Source organism: Narcine bancroftii, chromosome 1 (genome assembly GCF_036971445.1).
Source record: "Narcine bancroftii isolate sNarBan1 chromosome 1, sNarBan1.hap1, whole genome shotgun sequence".
Taxonomy (NCBI): domain Eukaryota; kingdom Metazoa; phylum Chordata; class Chondrichthyes; order Torpediniformes; family Narcinidae; genus Narcine; species Narcine bancroftii.
Window position 1 is genome coordinate 236,147,043 of NC_091469.1, and position 27,703 is coordinate 236,174,745.

A 27,703-nucleotide genomic window follows, 5' to 3' on the forward strand; every position below is an offset into this window, starting at 1 on the left:
GAGCTATGGCTATAATATGAATGTTTGCACCATGGTGTTGCTGCAAAACACCAGATTTCGTGACTTGGTCATGACAATAAATTCTGATTCTGATTTGGGTTGACCTATAAACTCCCTGAATCACAGACCAGGAGATTAGACATAACAACAAGTCCTGTTTACAATCATCTTCCTGCTGAAAACCAGGGGAGGCGGGGAGGAAAGTGGGGGGGGGGGATCTCAGATCATTTAACACTTACAAATTCACAGACATACAGCATAGCTGGGGGAGGGGAACAAATCTCTTCTGCAAGAGCAGCGGTTCTCAACCTTTTTCTTTCCACTTTAAGTCGTCCCTATGCCATCGGTGCTCTGTGATTAGTAAGGGATTGCTTAAGGTGGGATGTGGGTGGAAAGAAAGCTCTGTTTTAATTGTACCTCATTGACTCGTTCTGTGCACGGTTTCAGAACTCCAAAGGAAATGGGCCAATGACCATTTTTCTCCAGCAAAATATTTCAGGGACAATTGGGTCTAGAGCAGTGGTTCTCAAACTTCCCTTCCCACTCACACCCCACTTCAAGCAGTCCCTTACTAATCACAGAGCACCGATGGCACAGGGATTACTTAAAGTGGGACGTGAGTGGAAATAAAAAGGTGGCGAGCAACTGTGCGAGAGTAGGCAAAAGCATATTTTTGCTATCATTATTGGCAGAAACTATATTCAGCTGCTTTCAGGAAGGATCTAACATTCAGATGAAAGGAAGTAAAAGCTAATGAAGAGGATATTTAAAAAAAATAACAAGACATGTTTGACCTCTTCAGCCATCCGTCTAACGGTGCAAGAGGTTACCAGGGATGGCAATGTATGAAACGAATGGTGGTTTGCTACAATGCTGCAGCTGGAAAAAAATGCCCGACTTCGTACTTTCAGTATTGTGAAGAGTTTAGAATCAGAAAGTGTGACAGGGAAATGCCTTTCTCTAAAACCTCACTCTGAAAGGAGCTGGTCATCTGCCAGAAGCTGTTTGCTGTGATGAATGGCTCTCACTGAAATGTTTTCATAGAAAACGTCACTTTTGTTTCAGAAAGGCTTTCTCAGTGGAAGGCCATGTCACGGCCTGATTTGTTAATTTACAAACACTGTTGTCAACTCCAAACTCTCATGGGCACATAGGAAGAAAGTATATGTGTGGCTGCTTGTAATATTAAATGTTTGGCTGCATGGAAAATAATTTAAAAAAACTTTGCTTTTTCACACACGCTCTTTTTTCCTTCAGATTCATTGTGCAAAGCCCTAGGCATTTTTTTCCCTGTTTTTATTCTGTGTTATCTGAAAAGGTCAGTGAGGGTTAAAGCTTTTCAAAAAGTAAACCATTTCAGCGGTAACACAAACTGAAAATCACTGCTTAATTTGGTCTGAGAGACATTATGAGAGCAAATTGCAAGTATAGGTATTTTTATCTCACAAGTTAAAATCAGTAAAACAGAGAGAAAACTGTCGTCTTTTACTTATTTTGAACCAATTCTGTTATGAAGTAAATGTCATTGTATGTATTGAAAGTTGAATTTATCTGTAACCAAGATAAAAGTAAACTAAGTAACTGGTATAACTAAGATGAATGCCTCTGAGCATGTATATTTGTTTCTGTTATTTTTGCTTGATTCATGGGAAATGCACATTCCTTTACAATTTATTTATCTTTAGAGATTTTCCCCCTAGAATGGATTTTTTTTTCTGCCTTTCATTGTTTAAATTTTTAAATTTCTATTTAAATACTTAATTCTTGCCGATGTCACCGCAATGCGCAAATGGGGGCATAGCCACATTCTAAAGTTAGGAAGAGCGAGCTGATTGAAAAAGGTGCCACGACGCAGACCAATATGGTGAGTCTGTGGTTGAATGGTGGGCCGCACTGATTTTTCGGCGGCATCAGACCTGGGAGGGGGAGGTGGCAGCGGCATCGGAACTGGGGGGGTCGGAGTGGTGTTGGACTGGGTGAGGGGTGGGGGGAAAGCACCACTTTTCAAGAGTGTGCTCAGCTCCCCCTCTAGCTGCGCCCCTGTAAGACATTGCACAAGCTTTTCCCCTGCATGAGTTCACTGGCTGTTGAAACCTAGACCGATGACTTTCCTAACTCTATCCAGTGCACTCCTTCTTTCTGCCTCCATAAACCTTGGGTCATTCAGAGCTCAGCTGCCCATGTCCTGACGCAAACTCAGAACCATTCACATCACATCCAGTGCATTCTGATCTACATTTTCTGTCCATGAAATGGTTCCTTGACTTAAATTTCTGATCCTAGATTTCAAATTCTGCTGTGAAATCGCTCCCCCCGTCTTCACAATCTTTTCCAGACCTTCGTTTCTCTGAGCTACCACAACCATTGCAAGTTAAACTTCTTGATCTTCCTTGAATTTTCGATCTCTATCACTAGCTACCAAGTCTGTTCACCATTTAGAAAATGCTTGGCAGGTGCTGATCGAGACTTCTACAGCAGCATGGAGAAGCCTTGATTTTCAAAGGATAGCAAGATTCAATCAACATTGGATTGAATAATTGCACCAGTTGCAAAGATCTCCAATCCTGGATTGGAAAGACATATTGCACTTCCTCTGCAGTCATCAGGCTATAATTTGAAAGTTCTACACCACAGGCAGCACAGCAAGTCAGGTTTATGGCTTCTCTTGCCCTTCAGTGATAGTTTGTGATGTCATTATATGCCAGCATTCCAACAATGGATGTCATGGAGGGATCGTCTACTAAATCAGTGTGGGAGGAAATCAGAAACAGGAAGCGAGCAATCACTCTATTGGACACATTATGGTTAGTGTAGCGGTTGGCACAATGTCATTACAACATCAGCAACCCTCGTGCGAATTTATCGCTGTCTGTACATTGTCCCTAAGACTGGCGTGTGGTTTCTCCACGTGTACTGTTTCCTACCATCCTCCAAAGCCTATGGGGCTTGTAGATTAATTGGGTGGCATGGGGTTCATGGGCCGTAAGGGGCTTCTACTGTGCTAAACCATTAAAATTAAATAAAAAATTCTATTGGCTGCCCAATAATCTCCAGGTCACTGAGGAGGGATACTAGGCAGATTTTGGAAAAGGGCAAAAATAACTGGGTTATTGCCATGGGTGACTTCAACTTCCCTAATATTGATTGGCACCTTCTTAGTTCAAAAGGTTAAAATGTTAGGTGTGCCCAAGAAGAGTTCCTGACATGGTATATGGACAGGCTGACAAGAGGGTAGGCCATACAGGATCTAGTGCTGGTTAATTAACCTGATCAGGTGACGGACCTCTTGGTGGGGGATCACTGTGGAGATGGTGACCACAACTCTGTGACCTTCAGCACAGCCACAAGAGCAGCTGAAATGGAAAATTGCTTAATTGTGGAAGGGCTAATTACAATGGTATTAGACAGGAACTTGGGAGTAAATCGGGAACACATGTTCTCAGGGAAATGCACTGCAGAAATGTGGAGGATGTTTAGGGGCCATTTGCCTGGGGTCCTGGATAGATTTATCCCACTGAGGCTGGGAAAGGATGGTAGGATAAATGAATCATGCTTTACAAGAGAGGAACTGTTTGTCAAGAGGCAAAAAGGTTACGTAAGGGTTAGGAACCAAAAACAAGTGCAGGTCATGGGAATTATAAGGTAGCCGGGAAGGAACAGAATGAAGAGCAAGAAAGGGTCATAAGGAAGACACTGAAAGTAGGATTAAGGAAACTCTCAAGATGTTCTCTTCTCTCTCTCTCTCTTTGGCTTCGCTTCGCGGACGAAGATTTATGGAGGGGGTAAAAATCCACGTCAGCTGCAGGCTCGTTTGTGGCTGACAAGTCCAATGCGGGACAGGCAGACACGGTTGCAGTGGCTGCAGAGGAAAATTGTTTGGTTGGGGTTGGGTGTTGGGTTTTTCCTCCTTTGCCTTTTGTCAATGAGGTGGGCTCTGCGGTCTTCTTCAAAAGAGGTTGCTGCCCGCCAAACTGTGAGGCGCCAAGATGCACGGTTTGAGGCGATATCAGCCCACTGGCGGTGGTCAATGTGGCAGGCACCAAGAGATTTCTTTAGGCAGTCCTTGTACCTTTTCTTTGGTGCACCTCTGTCACGGTGGCCAGTGGAGAGCTCGCCATATAACAGGATCTTGGGAAGGCGATGGTCCTCCATTCTGGAGACGTGACCCACCCAGCGCAGCTGGATCTTCAGCAGCGTGGACTCGATGCTGTCGACCTCTGCCATCTCGAGTACTTCGACGTTAGGGATGTTCTACTCATATGTGAAATGACTAGACTGAGGGAAGGACCACTCAGGGATAACGGGAACATTTGCCTGGATGGGGCGGAGGTAGGGGAAGTCCTTAATTAATAATTTACTTCAGTGTTCACCAGGGCACAGACATCACAAGGGGAGGCACGGGGGGATGGACTGTACTGGGTGACACCATCATGGGGTGGAAACCAAAATGGCTGTTTATAAATTTTTTGTGCAGTGTTTCAGCCGAAATTTATTATTTTTTCTATAAAATATCCCTGTAGCTAGTTATAACAACAAAAACATTTTTTTGTTAGTCCAACTTACATGTATCAATATATCTTCAAGGCTAAAACTCTACGCTAATGTACTTTATGAACCTTCTAATATGCTCCTTTCAGAGCTCCCCCCACCAATGCTCTCCCCTGCTCAGCACCGCCACTGCCACCGCCATCCCCAACTCAGCATCGTGGCCACCATTCCCCCACTCAGCGCACCTCTGCCACTCACACTCAGCACTGCTGCTGCCATCCCCCCATTTAGCGTCACCACCGCCACCCCTCACTCAGTGCCACCTCCACCACTCACACTCAGCGCTGCCAACCCCCACTCAGTGCCACTGCCACCACTCCCGCACTGTTGCCACTACCCACCATGCATTCCCCCCTCCCCCCAACCCCGCTCAGTGCTGCCGTTGCCACCCTGGACATACAAGGAGATCTAGTTGATGTAAAAAAAATTGGAATGTATCATTCTAGATCTTGAATTATTAAGAGCTGTCATATACTATCTAGCCATAAATTTGACTACTATTGTTGATCAATTACAATGCCCAAATCTGATTCCTGAGATTTATGTCACCCAATTTTTGGGCTTTGGTCCTGGAGTAGGAAAGATACAGTAGAAATAAATGGAATTGCGATCCCTTTTTGAATTAGAACCTCCACGTCTGTGCACATTAATAGGGCAAATGATGGACCCAACTTATCCCTTAAAAGAGGTCATAATTGCAGATGGCAGAAGAATGTTCCATTCATCAAATTATATTTATTTTTTTAGTTTCTCAAAATACATGAATTACCTGTGTTGATTGTAACAATCCTCCATACACCTGCTACCAAAATGGTAGCAGGTGTTTAAAATGTTATTCCCCAAAGTCATGAGTATTATATTATTTTGAAATGAAGGCGTCTTTGAGGATAATCCCTCTTTTAGTGCCATAAATTGTTTGATCTTGCCCCAGAGATAAAATACACGCCTCAATAGAGGATTATTTGTTTTTTCCTCTGATTAATTTAGACTCCCATTTATATACAAATTACTTAAAAAATTCTTCTGCCATCTCTTCTCCTACCATGCGCAAACAATTGTAACCCTGGAAGAACTGGCCATCTGATTAAAAAAGGAAGAAACAAATCCAGTCTGTGCAGCGAAATAATATTTTGTAGCCTCACACTACTCAAAAGAACACACACACACACACACACACACACACACACACACACACACACACACACACACACTCACTCACAAACACACTCACAGGTGGGCACATACACACACACACACACACACACACACACACACACACACACACACACACACACACACACACACACACACACACACACTCACGCACTCATGCACTTGGCCTATTCAGGTTAATGTCTGGATTTTATTAGGACTCAGGCCTGACTTTTATACTTGCGCTGTTCCCGCCATGGCCCCCCTTGGCTGACGTCACAACGTGCATTACAACAGCGGGCTTCCTGCATGCAGGTACTTTTCTGCATAGCAATGCCCTTCCTCCCCATGTGCTGTCCCTGTCTGTTGGCTGCGCAGCAATGCCAGTGCCATTTTGGGGTCATTGGCCTTTAAGCTGCCCTTGCCGTTCACCTGCCGGTTCTCTTATTGAGGCGAGTGCTGCTGGCCTTTGGTTGTGCTTGCCACCTAGAGCACTGGCTCGACCTCCGCGGCGATGGGTTGCCGCAATTTCTTAAAATCAGGTAGTTTTAACCCTCCCAATTTATAATCCCAGGTCAGTTTTTCCACTTTGGAAGATCAAACTTGAAGTACAGGAACATTAGTTGTGTGGAGAAAGGGAGGGATTTTTGGGACCAAGATTGCCAGGTTAAGAAGGCAAATAGTGTGCTGGCCTTCATTCGTTAGGAGGCTGAGTTCAAGAGCTTCAAGGTAATGCTGCAGCTCTGTAAAATGCTGGTTAGTTGTGGCCGCCTCATCATAGTAAGGAAGTGAAAGTTTTAGAGAAGATCCAACAGGACGTTGTCTGGATTAGAGAATATGTCATATGCAGACAGGTTGAGTGAGCCAGGGCTTTTCATATTGGAGCAATGGAGCATGCGAGGCAACTTAACAGATTCGCATAAGATGATGAGAGGCATAGATAAGTGGGACAGCCACCATCTTCTTCCCAATGTGCCAATACCAGATGACAGATGTTGAGGTAAGTGGAGGAAAGTTTTGGGGGAGATGTCAGAAGTATTTTTACTGAGAGAGTGGTGGGTCCCTGGAATGCATTACAGGGGGAGATGGTCCAATAGACACATTAAAAAGAGGCATGTGGATGGAAGGAAATGGAGGTCTGTGAGGGAGGGATGGGTTAGATTGATGTGCAGTAGGTTTAAACACTGTTCCCATTTAAGTATCCTCCTGTTACTAAACATTTGTGTGTCCATTTAATGTCAAATCACAAATTGAGAACAAAGCGAAACAATATGCCAAAATCTGAATAATAAATCCCAACAAGTGTCAATTAATCAAGATGCAGCCACTTTCTGGTCTCTTCTGTGTGCCTTCACCTGTCTGCCTATTAAACCCCAGTGCTCCCTTGGTATCTGCTACCAAGCTGGGAGAGATCTGACCCCTTGCAGTGGAGGAAACTGCCAGGCAGGGGTAAGGGATGGAATCTCAACCTAAATACCCTGCATTATCTCACCTTGAGGGGCAGTTGAATTCCTTGTTGGTGTTGAAGCTGTGAGATCATGAAAAGGGGAAACTAATTTATATTCCATCAAGTTTCTGACTCTCCATTGGGGCAGCAAGCCTGTGATTCTTTCATTCTTTTGCAGGAAAGATTAGTGGAGTGCGATGATCCCTTAAATCCCCTGCAAAGTTCGTCGTGATGGTGGCAGCCTGAAACTGCATGGCAAATAGACGTAATGGCAAATACCTGTGTTTCCACTGTAGAACTTGCACATTGATTGGCCTTTTCCTCCTCTGCAGTGGATGCTGAGCCCAGCCATCAGGCCCTACACTACTGCCCCTTTTTCACTAGAACTTTGTCCCAGGAATTGACACCCAAATTAACAGTTAAGGCTCAAGTGGCAAATGGAAACCATCAGCACGCCAGCATCAAATGGTGTAAACCCATGCCGGGGATTGACGGCCTCGACCCCTACTCACATCCCCAGCGTCAGCTGATGCCAGCGGGCTGACGAAGGCAGTGGGAAAACGATAAATTGCATCCCTGGACTATTGTTGAAGGTAGACACTCCTATCCCTGGGGGTGACTTGTGGTCAGCAGGAAAGCAGTTTGTGTCCCGGTTAAAAATGGCCCAGTGGGATCAGCCAAAACGGCTCCATTAACCGGGACACTGCCTGGCCAATGAACTGGGACGCCAGTGGAAAAAGAGCTCATGACTGGATCAGCAGGTAATGCCAATGACCAGGTGAGATTCAAGTTCCTTGCAGAGCCACGTGTAAAGTTGATGCTCTTAAATATTTCATACACATTTTCAAGCAGCCTCTCAATGGCCCTTTGCCTCGTCCATCATGGTGTTCATGTGAGTCCTCCAGTATAGAATGAGGTAGCCTCATCCTCCAAGGACTTTCCTCTGGTCTGACAGCAGATTACATGCAGATCCTGTATCAGGACTAGTCTGTGTGGGATGCAATGCACCGCAGTCAGAGCTGTGAGCAGGTAGGGCCATTGTTCAGGCACCTGCCCACTCTTTGCTCATAGCTTGATGAAGAACTCAAGCCTGAAACTTTGGTTATCCTCTACTTCCCATGCTGAGCTTCTCCAGCATTTTTGAGTATTTTCTTGTCGCTTATCGGATAGGCAGTGGAAATTCCGTTCAGTTAAAAAAATAGAAATACTTAAGCATGATAGGCCAAATAAAAGGGACTGTTGAAACAATCTTGTAAATCAGGACAGAGCATATCTTGGAGGTGAAACGGGAAGTGAGAATAGAAATAGTTTGAACATATCATCGTAAGCAATCCTTGCAATCTTGTGGGTCATAGCTTCCATGGTCACCTGACCCATATCTTTTTATACCCTTTCCTCTAGACCAGTAGGCCGAGAGCTAGATAGAAGCTGTCAGTCTGCTGTGGCTGACAGTAATGGCGTTCAGATTTAATCTACTGGAGGTTTCTGAGATATTGCTTCGCTCAGCGCCCTAGCTCAGCCTGCCGCAGTAGCGGGGATCTCCCGGTGGCATCCCATTTCTATTGCCCATCCCGTTTCATGGCCGACATGTCTGTCTGTAGTCTCGTGCACTGTCAGACTGAGACCACCTGCAACTTGGGGTAGCATCCTTCATATTGCGTCTGGGCACCCACCAACCGGACAGCATTAACAGCGACATCTCTGGTTTCCATTACCCCAGCGATCCCCTGTCTCTCCACTTCCCCAAGTCCCCTATTCCTATTTCTCCTTTCATTCAGCTCTACATTCATGGAGCCACCCCCTCCCCAGATCAATTCTCACTGTCTTCTCCTGTCCGCTGATGCAGATTCAATTATTCCCTTCTGTCTGTTGGCCTGTGCTCCTCCCCCAATATTTCTTCCCTTTTCCCCCAGCCCTGGCTCATTTTTTTTTCATTCCACTCACATCTTGAAGAAGGGCTCAGGTCTGGAGCATTGGTTATAGATCTTTACCTCCTGTGGGCACTGCAAGACCTGCTGAGTTCTTCCAGCATTTTTGTGTTTTTGCTGCCATTGTTAACCTCTTTAGTAATCTTCTCCACTTATCAATTCCTGTCACATTGGAGTGTTCCCTTTACTGGAGGGTTCCTTGTGTTGGAGGGTTCCCTGTGTTGGAGGGTTCCCTGTGTTTTAGGGTTCTCTGTGTTGGAGGGTTCCCTGTACTGTAAGGTTCCCTGTACTGGAAGGTTCCCTGATCTGGAGGGTTCCCTGTACTGGAGGGGTTCCTTGTGTTGGATGGTTCCCTGTACTAGAGAGTTCCTTGTGTTGGAAGGTTTTCCCTTTTGGAGGTTTCCCTTTGCTGGAGTGTTCCCTGTACTAGTGGGTTCCTTCTTCTGGCGGGTTCCCTGTGCTTCCTGTTTTGGAGGGTTCCCTGTACTGGAGGGTTCCCTGGTTGGAGTGTTCCCTGTGCTGGGGGGTGCCCTGTGTTGGAGGGTTCCCTGTACTGGAGGGTTCCTTGTGTTGGAGGGTTCCTTGTACTGGAGGGTTCCCTGTGTTGGAGGGTTCCCTGTGTTGGAGGGTTCTCTGTGTTGTAGGGTTCCCTGTTCTGAGGGTTTTCCTGTGTTGGAGGGTTCCCTGTGTTTTAGGGTTCTCTGTGTTGGAGGGTTCCCTGTGCTGGGGGGGTTTCCTGTGTTGGAGGGTTCCCTGTACTGTATGGTTCCCTGTACTGGAGGGTTCCCTGATCTGGAGGGTTCCCTGTACTGGAGGGGTTCCTTGTATTGGATGGTTCCTTGTACTAGAGGGTTCCTTGTGTTGGAAGGTTCTCCCTTTTGGAGGTTTCCCTTTGCTGGAGTGTTCCCTGTACTAGTGGGTTCCTTCTTCTGGCGGGTTCCCTGTGCTCCCTGTGTTGGAGGGTTCCCTGTACTGGAGGGTTCCTTGTGTTGGAGGGTTCCCTGTACTGGAGGGTGCCCTGTGTTGGAGGGTTCCCTGTACTGGAGTGTTCCTTGTGTTGGACGGTTCCTTGTACTGGAGGGCTCCCTGTGTTGTAGGGTTCCCTGTGCTGAGGGGTTTCCTGTGTTGGAGGGTTCCCTGTGTTTTAGGGTTCTCTGTGTTGGAGGGTTCCCTGTGCTGGGGGGTTTCCTGTGTTGGAGGGTTCCCTGTACTGTAAGGTTCCCTGTACTGGAGGGTTCCCTGATCTGGAGGGTTCCCTGTACTGGAGGGGTTCCTTGTGTTGGATGGTTCCCTGTACTAGAGGGTTCCTTGTGTTGGAAGGTTTTCCCTTTTGGAGGTTTCCCTTTGCTGGAGTGTTCCCTGTACTAGTGGGTTCCTTCTTCTGGCGGGTTCCCTGTGCTTCCTGTTTTGGAGGGTTCCCTGTACTGGAGGGTTCCCTGGTTGGAGTGTTTCCTGTGCTGGGGGGTGCCCTGTGTTGGAGGGTTCCCTGTGTTGGAGGGTTCCCTGTACTGGAGGGTGCCCTGTGTTGGAGGGTTCCCTGTACTGGAGTGTTCCTTGTGTTGGACGGTTCCTTGTACTGGAGGGTTCCCTGTGTTGGAGGGTTCCCTGTGTTGGAGGGTTCTCTGTGTTGTAGGGTTCCCTGTACTGTAAGGTTCCCTGTACTGGAGGGTTCCCTGATCTGGAGGGTTCCCTGTACTGGAGGGGTTCCTTGTGTTGGATGGTTCCCTGTACTAGAGGGTTCCTTGTGTTGGAAGGTTCTCCCTTTTGGTGGTTTCCCTTTGCTGGAGTGTTCCCTGTACTAGTGGGTTCCTTCTTCTGGCAGGTTCCCTGTGCTCCTTGTGTTGGAGGGTTCCCTGTACTGGAGGGTTCCTTGTGTTGGAGGGTTCCCTGTACTGGAGGGTGCCCTGTGTTGGAGGGTTCCCTGTACTGGAGGGTTCCTTGTGTTGGAAGGTTCCCTGTACTGGTGGGTTCCTTGTGTTGGAGGGTTCCCTGTACTGGAGGGTTCCCTGTATTGGAGGGTTCCCTGTGTTGAAGAGTTCCCTGCACTGGAGTGTTCCCTGTACTAGAGGGTTTCCTGTGTTGGAGGGTTCCCTGTTCTGGAAGGTTCCCTGTTCCTGGATGTTCCCTGAACTGGTGGGTTCACTGTACTGGAGGGTTCCGTGTGTTGGGTTCCCTGTGCTGGAGGGTTCCCTGTGTTGGAGGGTTCCCTGTACTGGAGTGTTCCCTGTTCCGGAAGGTTCCCTCTACTGGGCGGGGGGGGGGGGGGGTGGGGGGTGCGGTGGAGAGGGGGGGAGTTTCCCTGTTCTGTAGGTTTCCCAGTTTTGGAAGGTTCCATATGTTGGTGGGTTCACTGTGCTGGATGGTTCCTTGTGCCGGAGGTCTCCCAGTGCGGGGGTTACCTGGATTCCTGAGCTCTCAATCCCTCTGGATTTAATCTCCTCCTTTACCCACGTACATTTAAGTTGTTCCCTGCTGATTGAGAACTGTGAAGCTCACTTTGTTTACTGTGACTTTCTAAATAGTCCCTCTTGAGTTATTTCCAGTCATGATCATGGGTCGTTAGCATTTCCATTTCAGAGATGTAGGTTTCTTGGTAAATTGAACTATCCATGGATACCGACCGGAATTAATTCTCCTTGTACATGCGTGATGCGCACGACAGAGTAATGAAGGCTCCCGTCATGACTGAATGTGCAAGTGGCACTGGGTTAACCTGTTTAAATCACTTGCACGTCACTATTAAACGCATGGTTTTAGTGAGATCAAGTCACTGGGCCCTGGCCTCCAAACAACTGTGCATAACATTTCATATTATTTTAACTATTTCTATTTAACAAAAAAAATATGATAAAATCCTGCATAAGGATAAGGAAAGAATACAAAGGACTGCATTAAAACAGTATGTCCTGGTTTAACTTGCTCTATGCACTAATTTTAATTAGATTCTGGTGCAAAGGCACAAGACGCTGACAATGAACTTATAAAGACCCATTGTCATATGAACTATGGAGTAAACTGTGAGAGAAATCCAAAAGGTGAAAAGGAAAACTTACAGTACATATCTTACAGGAAACTGTTTATCCCACCATTAAAGCCATCTTAAAAAGAACCATTTAGATGAATCCCATTTCCGATCTCTTTACTTGAGATCCTGCAGGCTATATCACATCAATTGCTTATCCAGGTACTGTTCAAATATGATGGCAGTTTCAAGCGGCAAGTTTCACCAGTGATTAGCTGAAAAATTTAAATTCAAGTAGCTAAGTAACCCAGCAATTTAAATAATCTTTGCTCTCAGTAATAGTTATCAAAAAATACCGGGGGTTGTAGGTTAATGGGGTGTAAATTGGGAGGTACGGACTCGTGGGCAGAAATGTCTAAATTTTAAATTTTAAAAATGAAAATGACTGTCATGTAAAAATACTCATCAAGTTCACATCTATCCCTCAGGAAAGGCAATCTGTCGTCATCATCTCGTCTGGAGACCTGTGCAGTTAATTATTAGACACATTCTACCCAGTAATCTCACCTGGGTCCTAGGAGGGCTACCTGGCTGTTGCAATATGAAAGCACCTCGTGTTTCATTTCTTTCTTACCTCAAGGACAACCAGGAATGGTTAATGCGTGCTGACATTGCAACAGAATTCACATCTTGCAAATATATAAGGAGAGGGAAAGCCCAATAACCTTTCCGCCAGAAAAAATCTCGTCTCTAATTCTTTTACCTGCTCCTTTAAAGCTAAGCTATTGATCACAGAAAGTGAAAGGTTCTTCCTACTCAACCTATCTCGATTCTCATAATTACTTCACACACCCCTTCTCGGAGTCTCCTATATTCTATAAATAACAACACATCTAAACTCTCTACATCATTAAAATTCTCCAGTCCTGGCAGTGTTCTGTAAATCCCTAGCATGCTCTGGAGTGCCATGACTTCTTCACTGAGAGTGTATACCTAAAATGTATGTTGCTATCTTAATACCTTGGTGCCTAAAGTTCCAGACTGATGCATAACCTTGCAGACTGATGCATAATGTGTGATTGCTACTCGATTTAGCAATAACACGAGTCCAATATTAAACTGAATACATTATTGTCAATATCATATTTATCTAGCTAAGTGTAATGACTTAGGTTAGTCAATCTGTCCTACTTTTTATATTAATATAATTATTTCCTCCTCATTCCACATAGTTTTGTATCTGTTAAGATGGTAAGCCTTGTATAACCTCTATTCCATTTTTGTGTCATGTTGAGTTTAATGATTCTGCTGTCCTATTTACTGCCAATACGATAAAACTACGCCTCTGCTAAAAGCCTTTTCTCGTCAAGTCACTTTTATTGTACCTCTACCAAATGCTGTCAGGACCAAGATCTTTCGTCAAGAAGTGCTGGATAGGCTATTGGGCCTTGCACTGAGACTAAGTTGTGAATGATAATGTCTGAATGGCTTTTCTCAATTATTTCCCTTTGACTCATGAATTGATCTGTGAACTCAATTAATAAATGTTAATAAAGAAATAAAACGAACGAAAGGCCTGTGATTCACTGTCAGACTGTGGAACTTGTTGACAATGCTGGTTTTGAGAAGCTGGAAGATATGCACTTTAAATGTGGATCAATGATCAACCTTTGAAGCAATATGGATGATATGTCAGCATAAGGAAGATTAGAGGAGGAGCAATATTTAAGAAGGGAAAGACAAAGGAAGGAAAATTTATTGTTGAATGCAATAAGATATCGTGGCTGGGTCGATTGAAAGAAAAACACAGGAGAATTGGAAGTCTTTGGCACATTTGAGGTAGATCATGGTGTTGTGGGTATTATAAAGATTAATTTTAAAGGGACTGGTTCCTATGGCTTCTGAAAATTATGCAAATAAATACATACCAGAATAATGAACATCAGTCCCCAGTCCATCTTCCATTAGAAATAAATGTTTTTAAATAAGATTGAATTCTAATTTGCAAAGGATATAAAACTGTGCATGATGAATTATGAAAGAAAGTCAAAGGATCCCTGATGATCGAAGAATGCAACAAACGTTTTATATCTGAAAAAGAAAAATGCTTCTGATGGAATCACTTTTTTGTGTCTTTCTCTTTTGGGGAATGGATTAAATGTCTCAATGTCCCTCATTTTCTCCTTGGCTTATTATAGTATCTATTTGCCATGTAATTAATTCAGTGTGGCGTCGCACATCGATCGCTGGCGAACCAGCTCTACATTTAACAGCACGCTAGTGTGAAGATGGCGTCATTGGGGGTTCAACAGTGCCTTATGGCTTAGGCCACAGCGTGTGGCTCGAGGCAGTGTGGTGACGTCTCCGCCAGAGCTGGGCGGAGCTCACACTGGCCCTTAAAGGGCACGCGCGAAGATTCAAATAAAGCAGTTCAACTGAAACCTGTACTGACCTGTGGTGTGTTTCAGTCATTGTAGCTACCGCTACTTCAGGGTGTATTCAAAGGAGGAAAAACCCAACGCCCAACCCCAACAAACCAATTTTCCCCTGCAACCGCTGCAACCGTGTCTGCCTGTCCTGCATCGGACTTGTCGGCCACAAACGAGCCTGCAGCTGACGTGGACATTTACCCCCTCCATAAATCTTCGTCCGTGAAGCCAAGCCAAAGAGAAAAGTCTATTAACCTTTTGACTCTAATGATCTATTACACCAAATGATTCATGTTCCCACCACAGTGGGAACATACCATACCTGGTGATTCAAAACTGATCAGCAAACTCCAAGACCTGAGGGTTAACACCCCACTGTGTAATTGGATCCTGGATTTCCTTACCTCCAGACCACAATCAGTGAGGATTGGTAAGACCTCCTTCTCCATAATCTCCATCAGTACTGGAGCCTGTGTTCTTAGTCTCCTGCTCTATTCACTTTATACTTATGACTGTGTGGCTTGGTACGACAATAACACTATCTACAAATTTGCCGACGATACCACTGTAGTGGATTGTATAAGGGAAAGTGATGAGTCAGTATACAGAAGGGAGACTGAAAACTTGGCTGAATGGTGCACTAACAACAAACTTGCACTCAATGTCACCAAAACTAAGGAGCTGATTGTTGACTTCAGGAAAGGAAAGCCAGAGGTGTACAATCCAGTGATCATTGGGGAGGGTGAGCAAATATATGTTCTTGGGAATCACTATCTCGGAGGATCTTTCCTGGACCCAACACACTAATGGCATCATGAAAAAAGCACGTCAGCACCTTGACTTCCTCAGGAGTTTGCGGAGATTTGATATGACACCAGAAACCCTGGAACATTTCTACAGAGGTGTGGTGGAAAGTGTGCTGACTGGCTGCATCACAGTCTGGTATGGAAACACCAATATCCCTGAGCATAAGCCCTCCAAAAGGTAGTGGATACAGCCCAGGACATCACAAGCAAGACTCTCCTCACTATCGAGAACATCTACAGGTTCTCTGGAATGCTGCTGTCAGAGAGCACCATTAGATTCAGGAACAGTTGCTACCTCTCCATCATCAGAATCCTCAATGACAAACTCAATCAGAATTGATTTTAGGATTCTTACTTGTGCAATTTATTGAGTTTTCTTTATTGTCTCTATATTGGACAGTCAATTTGCTTACATTTGTTATCTGTTTACAATTCTTTATTTACATGTATACACTGTGTACAGTTTTTTTTTGTACTACCAATAAATGGTAATTCTGCCACAGTAAAAAGAATCTCAGGGTTGTATGTGATGTAATGTATGTTCTCTGACAATAAATCTGAAATCTGAATCTGAGTTGGCCTTATAAATATAATGACCACTTTACTGTCCAAGTGTTGATTTCAGAAAGTGAATCATTGATTGTTGAGAGTTATGAAATGTTTAATCATTTTGAAATGTGAGGAAAAACAAAGATGATGTTAAAGGTTTGTCATGAACTGGTATGATTGTACACTTCTACACAGTTGTTAGTGTGCATGATGGATGTCAGTCCAAGATGTTGGGGAATGAGATGATGGCCTATGAAGCTGAATGAATAGACTGTATAATTCTAAAAACGATCTGGGTTTTGGATTCTGAATTGCAAAGGAGGAAGCCCTACAAGACTGGAGAGTTTATACTCCTCGAGAGGATGCAATTTTAACTCTTTAGGTGTTGGAGCTCACCAGAAATGGCGTCAAGGTGGTCTCGCGTGACCTGGCCGCCATGTTGGTGTTGTATAATTGAGAGGGAACAGTAGGATGAGGAATGAGGTTGTGGAAGAAACAGGCTCCTTGTATGTCCAGAATAATACTCAACAGTCTGGTCTCACAAGGTGCAAGAGCGGCACTCCAGTGAGCTCTGGCTGCACCACACCCCTGCTGGAGATTAGTGTGACTGATTATGACATCCAGATAGAATTACCACCAATCTTTCCTGGGGAAACACAGTGCATCTACTATTTAAATAAGATTTTGTAACATTGATTTTTCCATTGTTTATTTTCTAACTTAGAATATTTTTACCAGCACTTCTTTGCAGTGGGAATTCGGTGAACACTGGGATAGAACTGCCAAATCTCTTCCAAGAGGAAGTGCGTTTCCCAGAAAGATGTGCATCTGCCCAAGAAAGTGGTCGAGGCTGCCTCTGTGAATATATTCATGACACAAGTAGATTTTTGCCTCGAAGGGGAATTAAGGGTTCTAGGGGAGAAAAAAAGACAGGTAGCTGAATCCACAGCCAGATTCGCCACGATCATATTGAAAGGCAGAGCAGGATCAAGGCCCGATGCCCTCCTCCTGCTCCTGATCTCATGATTCAAAACTATATTATTTTGGCATTTTACTGGTGCTTAGTGGCACACCTTTGGTAATGTGATCAAAGTCATTAAAATATACAGAAGATGCGCAAGTGACAAAGTATTCATTTTCTGTGGATTTGTATACTTTGCATTTTCTTCAAGTAAACAGCATGCATAATTCGAATGATGCTACTGGGGATAAAAGGACTTGACCAGCAAATGATACTGTACTCTATTTAATCGTGCCTGCCTCCCAGCATTCATCCAGCGAGGCTGCAGTGTACTTCCTCAAATTAATAGATGGAGAATCAAATCTAGTTTCCCTTTTGCAAATTTGACTATCAAGCTACAATGTACATAATCAGTTATGTAAAGGTACCAGGATCAAAAACTCTGTGGAGTTATAGCAACAATCCAATTAGTTCTAGGAACATGTTATTGACGTCTCAATTTATTGCTGCACTTTTATTACTGCATCTGATCTTTCACCAGCCTGTAGGTTTCCGTTGCGCTGTCTGCCTGCTCATTGTCCATTAATGGATTTTTTTTATTGGTTCCTGCAACATTCCTCCGGCTTTGGAAATTGTTATGCTTGTTTCAATGCGGTTATTTCATTTTAATACAATTTCTCTGATAGCTCAGAGATCAGAAAACTTAGTGTAACAGAAAAATAGGAGCTTATTTTCTGGCTCTGCTGTCAATGAGACTCATGGCATTCCATCTTAAAAGAATTCACTATGGACGCGACAAATGATTCTGAGTAACTCCACAGATGTTTTTTTTTCCTCCAGGAAAGCTCTGCAGGAGAGGAAGGTTATGACTTTGGAACCATGACCACTGAGAATTGTCCCTGTGACTCACTAGGCCCTTTCAAACTGCCGTGTAAAATGGGGTTAACCGGGCAATTTGCCCAGTTAGCAGCCCAGTTAGTTGGCAGTTAGAAATGGTTCGACCCGGTCAACCCTGTCAGAATATAACCAGATTCCCGACCTACCTCAGAGGATGATGGGCAGATTGAACATTAAACGCAGCAAGCAATAAACAGCGATAAATGATGACACAAGCAATGAATCGGATTAAAATCTCTTCAGCACCTTGGCATGAATGGGGGTGGACAATTAAAAAGCAAATAGGTCCAAAATTCATCATGGTCATGCTTCATGTACCAAAGAGATGACATTAAGGCATTGACTATATATAGTGTTTAGGTATTGTGGTAACAGAGCAACAACCTTGCACTCAATATTAACAAAAACAAGGATCTTCTTGTGGATTTTAGGAAAGGGAGACCATATAGATGGAAGATGGAAGAAAACATATCAAAGGACCTCCCCTGGACCCAGCACATTGAGGCAACCATGAAGAAGGTGCACCAACGCCTTCACTTTCTGAAGAGTTTTGGGTGGTCATCAAATTCTCTCTCAAACCTGTGGTTCCCAACCTTTTTATTTCCACTCCCATACCACTTTAAGCAATTCATATGTCATATCTGTGATTAATAAGGGATTACTTAAAGTGGTATGGGAGTCAAAAGAAAAAGTTTGAAAATCACTGTTATAATCGTACCTCATTGACTCGTTATGTGCACGGTTTCAGAACTCCAAAGGAAATGGGCCAATGACAATTTTTCTCAAGCAAAGTATTTCAGTAACAACTGGATCTAGACCAGTGATTCTCAACCTTCCCTTCCAACTTACATACCACCTTAAGCAATCCCTTACAAATCACAGAGCATCGATGACATAGGGATTACTTAAAGCGGTATGTGAGTGGAAAGGTAAAGATTGAGAACCACTGTTATCTACAGGTTCACTGTGGCAAAAAAATACTGACTGGTTGCATCATGGCCTGGTTGTTGAGTGATCAGAAATGCAGGAGGTTGCAGAAAGCAGCAAACAGAGCTAGTTTTTATCACAGGCTCTGACCTCCCGTCCATTGAAGTCATTTATGTGAGGCACTGCCTCAAGAAGAAAGCAAATAAAATGCAGGAACACCATCACCTCTTCTCTGCTATCTTTCAAAGCCTGAAGATCAACACTGCTCGGTTCAAGAAAAGTTTTTTTTCATTGACTGCCAGGGTCTTCAACCTCCCCTTTCTGCCTTAATCATAAACTACTTCAGGACTGCAAAATGACCTGTCTGCACCATTGCACTACTGTATTGCATTTACTGAATTTTTTTCTTGCACTATCTGTAACTGTGAATATTTCATATCTAACAATCATTCATATTTATTGTCTAATTTCTGACTGGGGTAATTTGTGTATACTACTGTGATTGTTTTTGTAGCAGTAGGCACTTTTACACAGGCGCTGTAGAGCAGAACATTTCCTGAAATGTTCTGCTCCGGTGGCAGTGTAAAAATGTTGAGACGGAATTTATTATGTAAATTCCGTCCCATAATTTTTCCACTGGGACCCCTACACATTTTTATAGAGCGGCTGCATTGTAAATTGATTGCAGCCACTCCGTAAGATACAGGCCTAATGAATATGACGCTTCTCCCTCCAATAAACTCTGCAACATAGGAAGGCTGTGTAAAAATGCCCCTGTGTAAACGACCTCATCGGGACATGTTAATTTTCTTTGGAATAATTCTCTGTGTAAAAATACCTGTTTGGCTGCAGAAAGGAAGTATTTTGATGTCGATGTAAATTGTACTTTACGTGTGTGACCAAATACACTCATTTTATCTTCATTAAAATGAAGTCAGTGGCATCAATGGGCAACAACTTCAACTGGGTCATCATTTGGATCATTAACATTTACACAAGAATGATTCTCTCTTGAGACTACAGAGCAGAATTCTATATGCTGCTCCCCTTGATGATAACGTTTGATGGAATACTGTTGAGTTGTCATGAAGACTAATACTCCATAAAGCAGCCAAGAAGCTCAACAGCCTCTTGGATAAAGCAAGGAATTTGAGAGATGCCTCATTGAGCATATGAGCCACATTAAACATTTATTCTTTTCACAACTGAAGCATAGTGTCTGCAGTGTGCTTCATCTACAAAATACACTGTAGTTACTGTAGTGCGCGTCGAAAGAACCAAAGACTTGTTGATCCAAACCAAGGCTTTTATTAACTAAAAGACTGGAGCAAATCACAAGTAGGTCATCCACTCCAGAATGACCTGGTCTGGCTAGCAGCAATCCTTTAAGACTTGCCAGTAGGTGTGGCTACACTCTCAGCCAATCACAGTCATTCTACACTACCATCTGTACATATACACATTGGTGATAGAATCTGGAGTATCACAGTTACTTATCTAGCCTACTCAGGCAGCAACTCCCAAACCTGTTAACCTCTAGGCCCAAGATAGACAACGGAAATACGTGACTAAGAACACCGCCATCTAAATGTTCCTATCATGGTTTGGAACTACATCCTTATTAGTTCGTGGAACTCTCAGATTAAAAGGTTTGAGGGAGACTCTTCACCAGAAGAACTGTGGCAGTTAAAATCAGTGCCGCCCAACCAGATTTTCAAGGGAAATTAGAGATAAGAAGACCATGTCAGTAGTTCCTCTGTTTGTGCAAAAGCCACACTGTGATTCTGGGAGGACATTTTCGGCGACACTAGGTATTAGTCTATTAAAGAGAATCTTAGTGAAGATTTTGCCTGCAATGGAGTGCAGCGTGATTCCCCTGTAGTTTGAGCAGTCTGATTTCTCTCCTTTGTTTTTGGACAGGGTGATGATGATGGCATCACGAAGGTCCTGAGGCAGCTTTCCTTGGTCCCAGCAGAGCATGAAAAACTCATGCAGTTTGGTATGCAGAGCTTTGCCGCCAGGATTCCAGACCTCTGGGGGGATTCCATCCATACCTGCTGCTTTGCCACTTTTCAGTTGTTCAATTGCCTTATATGTCTCTTCCCGGGTAAGGTCCTTATCCAGCTCTAGCCTCAAGGGTTGTTGAGGGAGCTGGGGCAGGGTAGATTCTTGGACTGAGCGGTTGGCACTGAAAAGGGATTGGAAGTGTTCTGACCATCGATTGAAGATGGAGATCTTGTCACTGAAGAGGACTTCACCATCTGAGCTGTGCAGAGGGCTTTGGACTTGGGGTGAGGGGCCATACACCGCCTTTAGTGTCTCATAAAAACCCCTGAAGTCGCCAATGTCGGCGCTAAGCTGGGTTCGTTTGGCGAGGCTAGTCCACCACTCATTTTGGATCTCCCGGAGTTTGCACTGAAGGTGGCTGCATGCGAGACGGAAGGCTCCTTTTTTCTCTGGCCAGGAAGGCTTTCAAGGTGAGCCTGGTGGGCAGATCGCTTCTTTGCCAGCAGCTCCTGGATTTCCTGGTTGTTTTCGTCAAACCAGTCCTTGTTTTTCATGGAAGAGAAGCCCAATACCTCTTCAATGGATTGCAGTATGGCTGTTTTCATCTGATCCAAGAAAAGTGCAGAGAACAAAACAAAGGATTCTACATCACCTTTGTTGATCTCACCAAAGCCTCTGAGACCGTGAGCAGGATAGGGCTTTGGCAAATACTAGAGCGCCTCGGTTGCCCCCCCAAATTCCTCAACATGGTTATCCAACTGCACGAAAACCAAAAAGGTCGGGTCAGATACAGCAATGAGCTCTCTGAACCCTTCTCCATTAACAATGGCGTGAAGCAAGGCTGCGTTCTCACACCAACCCTCTTTTCAATCTTCTTCAGCATGATGCTGAAACAACCCATGAAAGACCTCCACAATGAAGACGCTGTTTACATCCGGTACCGCACGGATGGCAGTCTCTTCAATTTGAGGCGCCTGCAAGCTCACACCAAGGCACAAGAACAACTTGTCCGTGAACTACTCTTTGCAGATGATGCCGCTTTAGTTGCCCATTCAGAGCCAGCTCTTCAGCGCTTGACGTCCTGCTTTGCGGAAACTGCCAAAATGTTTGGCCTGGAAGTCAGCCTGAAGAAAACTGAGGTCCTCCATCAGCCAGCTTCCCACCATAACCACCAGCCCCCCCACATCTCCATCGGGCACACAGAACTCAAAACGGTCAACTAGTTTACCTACCTTGGCTGCACCATATTATCTGATGCAAGGATCGACAAAGAGATAGACAACAGTCTCGCCAAGGCAAATAGCGCCTTTGGAAGACTACACAAAAAAGTCTGCAAAAACAACCACCTGAAGAAACACACAAAGATCAGTGTGTACAGAGCCGTTGTCATACCCACACTCCTGTTCGGCTCCAAATCATGGGTCCTCTACCGACATCACCTACGGCTCCTAGAACGCTTCCATCAGCGCTGTCTCCGCTCCATCCTCAACATTCATTGGAATGTCTTCATCACCAACATCAAAGTGCTTGAGTTGGCAGAGTCCGCAAGCATCGAATCCACGCTGCTGAAGACCCAACTTTGCTGGGTAGGTCACGTCTCTAGAATGGAGGACCATCGCCTTCCCAAGATCGTGTTATATGGTGAGCTCTCCACTGGCCACCGAGACAGAGGTGCACCAAAGAAGAGGTACAAGGACTGCCTAAAGAAATCTCTTGGTGCCTGCATTGACCACCGCCAGTGGGCTGATATCGCCTCCAACCGTGCATCTTGGTGCCTCACAGTTCGGCAGGCAGCAACCTCCTTTGAAGACCGCAGAGCCCACCTCACTGACAAAAGAGAAAGGAGGAAAAACCCAACACCAAACCCCAACCGACCAATTTTCCCTTGCAACCGCTGGAACCGTGCCTGCCTGTCCCGCATCAGACTTGTAAGTCATCAACGAGCCTGCAGCAGACATGGACATACCCCTCCATGAATCTTCGTCCGCGAAGCCAAGCCAAAGAAGAAGAGAGATAAGAAGAAAATGCTGGCCTTGTGAATGACATCTGCATCCTGAAAAATGAGTAACAAGCAGGGTGAGTTCACTGCTCTAGAGTTCAAGGCATCAATCACCTTTTTTAAATTAATGTTTAAACCCAGCGTGACCTTGTGCCAATATGCCAAGAGAAGCAGACTATTTACCCATCCTACAAGAGCCATAAGCTTTGGCAAATACTAGAGCGCCTCGGATGTCCCCCCAAGTTCCTCAATGAGTTGCTTGTTTCGACTTTTTCACAGAGGAAAGGATTGGGGCAGATGAGCCATGGTCATATTAATGTGGGAGCAGGCCGGAGGGTTTGAGCATCCTCTTCCTGCCCTGATTTTCTTTTGTTCTTCACATTAAGTATGCAAGGCCAGAACAATCAATGGAAATGCCTGGGGCCTCAAGGATTTTAGTATTTTGATATTGCTGCCAATTTGTTCTTGTCTCTAGAACATTGTAACACTCTTATCTTGTTGCTTTTATCTTTTCATTTTACACAGGAAAAATGGATACTCCTTCTGAAGACTCAAAAGGCTGTGGAACAAAGCCCCAGCTTTCAAGGAAACAACTCTTATTTCATGGTAAGTCAACAATTTTGGTACTGAGTTTAATCCACATAGAATTCATCACATTTTTAAAGTAAGTGGCCTTAAATGGCAATTTATAATGCAAGTTCAACAGAAGAGAGTAACAATTTAACAGCTTAAGCACCATTTTCTATTGTGTCCCAATTGTTAATATTACCACGCAGACACACCAAATATGGTTAAAATTCATTTTCCTCAAATCACTTTGAAATTTCTTGTTCTATCACAGGCTTTTCAGAATACTTATTGATTGGCTGAAATGTTTTTATACTCTGAACTGATGCTCATTATGTAAGGCATGAAAATAAAATTGTGTGATTGATGGTTCTTATTTAAAAGATAATAACTATCAATGACCAATTCGTCATAAGAAATTAATAGTTTAAGACCATGGCTCTATATTGAGTAGGATTTTAGAGTAGTTTTAATTAACACTGAGGTTATGCCCAGTTCTTGCATCACATTTACAGCTGCTCTCCATTATATTTGCTTTTCTCATATCTAGTAACCTAAAATAAATGCTTTCTCTCAGTCCATGGCCTTACATGTGACCTATTTCTTTATCTCTAGAAAGAAACATTTCCTGATAGCATATTCCCTCCTCACAGCTGTTATCACTAACCTTTCATAAATAATCCAACTAACAGCTTTTATTACCCCTGGAAGGAATGCTACTATAAACCGAACAACATTTCCAAAAGATACAACTTGTAAATGTTGCAGCTAAGATAGGCTTATTCATGAATTCCATTCTCTCTACTCAGAGTCTTGGAATGAGAATTTGTGTACATCACCACAGAAACTTGAAGTGAATTAGTACTGAATAAAATTCTGACCTTGATTTTCAAATTAGACAATGTGATTTCAATAGAAAATTCCTCTAAGAATTGTTCTCTTTTGAAACTACATAATTTTTCTGAAATAGAATGATACCAATAGAGCAGACCAAATGCATTCGTGGCTCTTTGATTTGTGTGTAGACTTTTAGCCAGATCAGGTAAATGCAGCTATAAACAGTTTTAGACAAACATCCTGAATGCGCTTCTCAGAATTTTTAGATCTGCATTTCCTGTAAAAGCCTTGAGTAAATATGAACAACAACAGGGATAATTACAACACAGAATACTAACCTGTGTAAGGAAAACAGCACTTCATATCTGGGCCAAAGAGTATTTACTGATCTCTGGGAAAATAAATTAATTGAAAATTAAAGGTTCATTTTTTTTCTTTCCACAGCTTAAGCAGAAATTAACCAAGTAGGTGAAGTTTACACCAAAACATTCAACAGCAGAAAACATGACTTGTTTTACCAATGTAGTGAGACAACGACCAGACTTGGTTGACTGGAGTGTCTGTATGTTTCCTGTGATCTCTTGAGCAATAGGGGAGCTTCTGCTTGCATAAATTCCCTGCTTTTATTACATGTAAAATCATTTTGGCAATAAATATCGTAATTGTATATTCAGTTACAGTAAAAATGCAGCTAATTAATTTGTTTCATTATGTGCATTTCTGCATTGATAGAATTGGATAAAACATGTCCATAAATAAAGTAAAAACAGAGAAATGCTGGAAGAACTCAGCAGATCTCACAGCATCAGTAGGAGGTGAAGATATGTTACTAACGTTTCAGGCCCGAGCCCTTCCTCAAGTAGGAGTAAAAAAACAGCCAAGGCATCCAAATTAAAAGGCTGGTGAAAAGGGAAGAATGGAAGAGGGAGGCCAACTGACAAAAGGAGTGAATTGGATAAGAGGACAGGAGAGAAGGAAGGTGAGGGGGGGGGGGGGGGGTTGGGGGATAGTTTTTGGTTCTGTGAAAGGAAATAGAGGGAAAAGGGATGTGAGAGAAAGAGCTAGAGAGAGTTAGAGAGAGAGAGGGAGAGGAAAGGAGACATAGGGGAAGATGGAGGTGGGAGCTAACTGAAAGAGGAGGTCAATGTTAATGCCACCCGGTTGGGAAGCCCTCAGATGGAATATGACACGTTGTTCCTCCAATTTACAAATGTTCTCCGTCTGGCACTGAATGATATATCTTATGTTTGTGGATAAGAACATCAGTTATAAAGCTTATTTGTAATAATCTTCACCGTAGTTTTAAATAGAAATATCTACTGTAATCTGTATTTTTAATGCACTTAGGTATGTTCCAAAGCAATTCAAATACAGGGGATTATTTTGTTGTTCATACTTCAATGTAGCCAGACAATGCATTTGCCAGTTGGTTATATCAACACACAAAAAAATTGCTTTTAAGAAAGGTAGATTCTTTCGAATTTTGGCCATGTTGAAAAACTGGTGACAACAAATGGGTGATCCATTTTTGAATCAACTTTTTGTGTCAATGACTTCATGTTCAACATCACAGTCCAAACTGATATACAATCAATTATCAAATTGTCTAATAACTACCATCTTCATGTTTCAACATTATTCAATTAAAAATGGTCCACCATTACTGTAAAGAGACAACAGGTCATCAATGAACCTGGGTACAGTTTTGGTCAACTAACTACGGGAAAGGTATCAACACGATTGAAAGAGTGCAGAGAAGATTTACTAGAATGTTGCCAAGATTGAGGAACTAAGTTACAGGGAAAGGTTAAACAGGTTACGTCTTTATTCCCTGGATCTTAGGAGAAAGAGGAGAGATTTGATAGAGGTTTACCATATTATGAGAGGTTTACAGTAAATGCATTAGCCTTTTTTCCCACTGACAATAGATGAGATATAAACAGAGGACATGGGTAAAGGGTGAAAGGGGAAAAGTTCATGGGCAAAATTAGAGGAAACTCCACACAGAGAGTGGTGGGAGTGTGGAACGAGCTGCCAGCTGAAGTGGTGAATGTGGACTCAATTTTAACATTTAAGAAAAATTTGGACAAGTACATGGATGGGAGGAGTATGGATGGATATGGACTGGGTGAAGGCCAGTGGGATGAGGCAGAATAATAGTTTAGCACAGACTAGACAGGCCGAAGGGCCTGTTTCGATGCTGTTATGTTCTATGCATATACAATTCTTTAGAACAGCTGGATCATAAAGTTGGTATTTCTGTCATATGTTGAAAGAGCTCAGTGAATCATTGAGGACTCTAATCATCCAGCTTGCAGTATCTTCAAGGAAGACATACAGGAGCATAAAAACCAGGAAACAGCTTCTTCCCGCAGGTGGTGAGACTGTTGATCAATCCTAGAAGCCCGAATATTATTTATATATATCGTTTGGATGTATGGCAAACTGTTTGTCTGTGTGGTGCACTATGGTACGGAGATACGTTGTTTCATTGGGTTGTATAAGTGCAATAAGATGAGAATAAGCTTGAACTTCAGCTTAAAATTGCCTACCCTAACTCCACCTCAGGTATTATCCATGATTCTGCGGAGTCAAAACTCCAAATATCGATAGAAAAATTATACCCATGTACCCATTTAGTAAAATAAATATTAAACACAGCCATAATATAATTTAGGTGTGCAAATGTTTTATATGAATATCTGTACCATTCACTAGCAAGGGTTGCAATCAAAATACACTCGTTCTACATTGGTTTATGTTTACCAGTCTACAAACACAACTAAAAAAAAAATTGGATATATCATATGGGGATTGATATTACATGGCTAAGGGACTAATTCATAACTCACATTTTATTTCCAAAACGATAGTTCAATTACCTAAATATGGATATCAAATTATCCACATATCGATAGATAGCAGTGGCTGCCATGTTATCATGCAACCTGTAACTGGAGAACTGTCTTTTAAGAGGCTGAGATTAAACCCCAAATCTTCTTTCAAAACTCGCTGTAGAAGCTTGAACTCTTTTTAACCTGGGCCTCTTTCTTTTTCTCATTCCACCATGTCAACAGCAAGATATCATTTGCCTGCTGAGAAACATTTAATGTCACCGGACTACACTAGCAAATCTAAATGAAAAAAAATCAACTCAACTCAGAGATCTGCCAGTTGATAGCAGATAATTGGTGGCTCGGGGGACGAAGTCTCTTGGCAAAACCTAAGGTTTCAAACGCTGTGGAATTAATTTAGTCAAGGATCAAACAGGTTTTTCAGTTGCAGCCTTGCAGCCAAGCATAATTAACTTTACAAAGCTTCTGTGATAATCACATATTTTGTCTGCTGTTTAAAGAAAAAAAATCTATTTATTTCTATGATTATATATTTTTAGGTCAGTGCAATATCAGGTTTCAGTTTTTATTAAAATAGAGGTCTCAGTCTCAAAGTAGACTCTCCCAGTTTTGGAGTGTGGCAGGAGACCACTGCTCCCAGGTTTGGAGTGTGGCAGGAGACCACTGCTCCCAGGTTTGGAGTGTGGCAGGAGACCACTGCTCCCAGGTTTGGAGTGTGGCAGGAGACCACTGCTCCCAGTTTTATACGATCTTCAATATGCAGCATGAACAGACGTGGCACATTTGAGCATAAGCATACATCTGTAAGCCTGAAATTCATCGGTTGTCTGAT

At 43.4% G+C, this 27,703-nt stretch overlaps 1 long non-coding RNA gene across 1 annotated transcript in view; it reads left to right on the forward strand.

The window, feature by feature from the left end:
* The window catches only part of LOC138750916 (uncharacterized), a 43,061-nt gene that overhangs the window by 4,694 nt on the left and 10,664 nt on the right, over positions 1-27,703 (forward strand). Inside the window, exon 2 of the long non-coding RNA XR_011349626.1 lies at positions 23,138-23,218. This is a non-coding gene — a long non-coding RNA (uncharacterized lncRNA). The remainder of the gene's footprint in view (positions 1-23,137; positions 23,219-27,703) is intronic.